Source organism: Colobus angolensis, unplaced genomic scaffold (assembly GCF_000951035.1).
Source record: "Colobus angolensis palliatus isolate OR3802 unplaced genomic scaffold, Cang.pa_1.0 Scaffold28, whole genome shotgun sequence".
NCBI classification, from domain to species: Eukaryota; Metazoa; Chordata; class Mammalia; order Primates; family Cercopithecidae; genus Colobus; species Colobus angolensis.
In genome coordinates, this window is record NW_012116043.1 from 6,631,781 (window position 1) to 6,636,497 (window position 4,717).

Genomic DNA, 4,717 nt, shown 5'->3' on the forward strand with positions numbered 1-4,717 from the left:
TGTGCATCCTTTTATGATATTCTTTTTTTTTTTTTTTTCTCTCGCCCTGTCTAGAGTGCAGTGGCACAATCGCGGCTCAGTGCAGTCTTGATCTCCCGAGCTCAAGCGATCCTTTCAATGCGGCCTCCCAAGGAGCTAAACTACAAGTGTGTGCCATCTTGCCTGGTTTATTTTATTTTATTTTATTTTAAGAGATGAGATATGGCTGGGCGTCCTGGCTCATGCCTGTAATTCCAGCACTTTGGGAGGCCGAGGCAGGCAAATCACTTGAGGTCATTTGAGTTTGACATCCGCCCAGCCAACATGGTGTAACTCCATCTCTACAAAAAATACAACAAAAAAAGTAACCAGGCGTGGTGGCATGCGCCTGTGGTCCCAGCTACTTGGGAGGCTGAGGCAGGAGAATCACTTGAACCCACAAGGCGGAGGCTGCACTGAGCTGAGATCACACCACTGTACTCCAGTCTGTGCAACAGACCAAAACTCTGTCTCAAAAAAAATAAAGAAAGAAAGATAGGGTCTTGCTCTGTCGCCCAGGCTGTAGTGCAGTGGCACCATCACGGCTCACTGCAGCCTCGGCCTCCTGGGCTTAAGCCATCCTCCCACCTCAGCCTCCCAAAGCACTGGGATGACACGCGTGAGCCACAGAACCCAGCCATAGGGCCTAACATCTCGAGTGATGAGTGAGATCCACATTATTTGTTACTGTCTCTAGATTACAGAAAACCAGTTAGTTTTCTGATTTAGGAACTGGCATGATCTACCCCAAATAATTTACAAGATGAGTGTGTCCTGGTGCCTGTATCTTTGTCATCTCAGCTACTCTGGAGGCTGAGGCAGAAGGATAGCTTCAGCCCAGGAGTCTGAGGCCAGCCTGGACAACATAGCAAGAGCCTGTCTCTTAAAACAAAACAAAACAAAAAAACAAATAAACAAAAAAAGAATATGGTTGGGCGCAGTGGCTCATGCCTGTAATTCCAGCACTTTGGGAGGCTTGAGGCGGGCGGATCACCTGAGGTCAGGAGTTTGAGACCAGCCTGGCCAACATGGTGAAACCACGTCTTTACTAAAAATACAAAAAACTTAGCCAGGCGTGGTGGCGGGCTCCTGTAATCCCACCTACTTGGGAGGCTGAGGCAGGAGAATCACTTGAACCCGGGAGGCGGAGGTTGCAGTGAGCCGAGACTGTGCCACTGTACTCCAGCCTGGGCAACAAGAGTGAAACTCCATTTCAAAACAAAACAAAACAAAACAAAACACGAATATATAGTGGCCGGGCGGGACAGCTCATGCCTTTGGGAGGCTGAAGCAGATGAACCTTGAGGTCAGGAGTTCAAGACCAGCCTGGCCAACATGGTGAAACCCCATCTCTACTAAATATACAAAAATTAACCAGGCGTGGTGATGGCGCCTGTAGTTCCAGCTACTTGGGAGGCTGAGGCAGGAGAATCGCTTGAACTCAGGAGGCAGAGGTTGCAGTGAGCCGAGATCACGCCACTGCACTCCAGCCTAGGCAGCAGAATGAGACTCTGTCTCAAAAAAAAAAAAAAAAAAAGGTGTCCTAGCAATGTAATTACATCAAAGATGTCAGATGAACTGCAACTCCAGAACTGCAAGTACTTCCCTTGATAGAGCCATGAGGCAACAGAAAGGATGCTTCGAACTTGTTAGCATCTTTAAAGGAGCTGCCAAATTCATGTGCTTCTTTCTGGAGAGCTGTTAAATTGAGAAGTGTATTGTATTTCAGTTAGGTTCACTTAACATCTGCTGATGCCAGCATGTTGTCTGGTTAGGGAAATGTTAAATATAAGTAATTGCTATGGCATGTGGTTGAGACCTTGTGTCTTCCTGTGGTTCAGGCTTCTCACTGGCATCCTAAAACAATTCCAGTCTCCAACCACGGGACTTTGTTTTGAGCAAAGCTGTAGCCTCAGCACTTAGCGTGGTTCCTGGCACACAATAAATATGTATCGAGTGGATGAATATTTAGTGTACTTGTCATTTGTCTGAATGACATCCGATCCCCTCCTTACCCTTCCGCCTGCTCTGCTCTGTTTCCCAGGGTGATGAACAGGCAGTCTGAGCTTTCCAGCCTTCCCGCTGGGCTCAGTCAATGGAAGGGACTGGTGAGAGGCTGGAAGGCAGGAGGGGAAGCTGGGGTATTTCTCCCCTCTCTTTGTCTTGGGCACCATCTCCAGTAGCATCTTTGGCTGAAATGGCTGCACAGGTTTCCTCCAGATGAGGTTTTTTTTTTTTTCTTTTGTTTTGAGACGGAGTCTCGCTCTGTCGCCCAGGCTGGAGTGCAATAGTGCAATCTCAGCTCACTGCAAGCTCTGCCTCCTGGGTTCACGCTATTCTCCTGCCTCAGCCTCCCGAGTAGCTGGGACTACAGGTGCCCACCACCACGCCCAGCTAATTTTTTGTATTTTTAGTAGAGATGGGGTTACATCGTGTTAGCCAGGATGGTCTCGATCTCCTGACCTTGTAATCCGCCTGCCTCAGCCTCCCAAAGTGCTGGGACTACAGGCGTGAGCCACCGTGCCCGGCCTCACCCAGGTGACTTTTTTGTGGGGAGGGGTTGTTTTTTGAGACAGGGTCTCACTCTGTTGCCCAGGCTGGAGGGCAGTGGCGCCATCATAGCTCACTGCAGCCTCAATCTCCTGGGCTCAAGCAATTCCCCCACCTCAGCCTCCTGAGTAGCTGGGACTACAGGCGTGTGTCACCATGCCCAGCTAATTTTTGTACCTCTTGTAGAGACGCAGTTTCACCATGTTGCTCCAGGCTGGTCTCAAACTCCTGGGCTCAAGAGATCTGCTCACCTCGGCCTCCCAAAGTGCTGGAATTACAGACATGAGCCACTGCGCCCAGCCACACAGGATTTTTAAGAGATTTGTTGTAGGAGTTGGGATCTTCCACAATTGTGAGATCTGGTTAGACAGTCTCCATAATGCTGGGTCTCTGTGTCTGATGCTGGAGACTGAAGTCTTCAGGGCAGGCAGCTGAGAACAGAAGATGGATGTAAAGTAGGGAAGAGCAAGAACAATCTGGAACCCATGAGCAAGAGCTGAAATCTATAAACACAGACTGCAACCTAGGTCAGTCCTCATTCTCCCCAACTTTGATGGCAGGAAACACTGGTACCCTTAGGCAGGGAGCTGGCTCAGGGGTCACAGCAGCCAAAGGAGGATCCAGGGGCAGGTGGACCCACCGCAGGCAGGTAAAGGAAAATGTTCAGGAGACGCAGAAGTTCCTGGTGACTCTGCCCCAGCCTTCGAGGCATCAGTAAGAGTATGGCTGCTGCTCTACTTCCACACACCAAATCTCATTCCACAGAAAATTGCCCTTTATGGCCCACCCTACCAGAAACACATAGAAAAAGGAATTCTGGGAAATGCAATTCAACTAACCAAGCTAACACATTACCAAGCCAGTGAGCATGTTTTCTTGGGATAGCTTGGAGGTGATGTATCAGTGTTCTACCATGAGTAAGCCTACTCCCAAGGGCTGAGAGAGCTGAAGGAAGCTGACAAATCTGGTTTCTCAGAAAGAAACTTTTTTGTTTTTTAGAGACAGTCTTGCTCTGTTGTCCAGGCTGGAGTGCAGTGGCACAGTCATGGCTCACTGCAGCCTCAGACTTCTGGGCTCAAGCAATCCTCTTGCCTCGGCCTCCTGAGCAGCTGGGACTATAGGTACACCGCAACACACTCGTTTAAGGTTTTCCAGTTTTTGTAGCAATGAGGTCTCACCACTTTGTCCAGGTTGCTCTCAAACTCCTGGCCTCAAGCATTCCTCCCGTCTTGGCCTCCCAAAGCACTGGGATTACAGGTGTGAGCCACCCACCTAGCCTCAGAATGAAACATTTAATAGAGATTTATGAACAAAAGCCATGTCTTGGGTGGCTGTGAGATGATGGATCCCTGCACTGTTAGCCCCCAGACCCAAGGCTTACATACCTAGGGAAAGAGTACATGTGCTTCAGAAGGAATATGCCAGCAAGGTTGTTTTGACCCAAGCGCAGATTTGCAGTAATTACTTGCTCTTAACAGTAGATAATGTAGAAATCTTAGAGGCATCCCGGGAACTGCGGTTAATTAGAAGTCCACATGATGGATAAGCCTGGAAGGTAGAGTTGCTTTAGCCTCCACAATCAGCCCACCTACAAGTAAAAGGAAATGTAATTAAAAGTGCTTAACCAATAAGGAAAATGTATTATGTCACAGAACAATGGGTTCAATGACCTTATAGTGTTGTGAATGGCTCAGGAATGTCATTAAGGACTCAAGTTCTTTTTCTCTGCCATCTGCAGCAGGTTGGCTTTATTTCTTAGCCTGTCACGGCCCCAATCACATCCTCACATAACTATGTCCACAGCTGGAAAGGGGAGTGTTTCTCTCATGAGGCTCTATTTAAGAGCAGGAGGCTGGATACAGTGGCTCATACCTGTAATCACTTTGGGAGGCTGAGGCAGGAGGATCGCTTGAGCCCAGGAGTTCAAGGCCAGCCTGGGCAAAATAGTGAGACCCCATCTCTACAAAAATAAAAATTAACGGGCATGGTGGCACACACCTGTGGTCCCAGCTACTCAGGAGGCTGAGGTAAGAGGATCACTTGAGTCTAAAAAGTTGATGGCCGGGCGCGGTGGCTCATGCCTGTAATCCCAGCACTTTGGGAGGCCGAGGCGGGCAGATCACAAGGTCAGGAGATCTAGACCATGGTG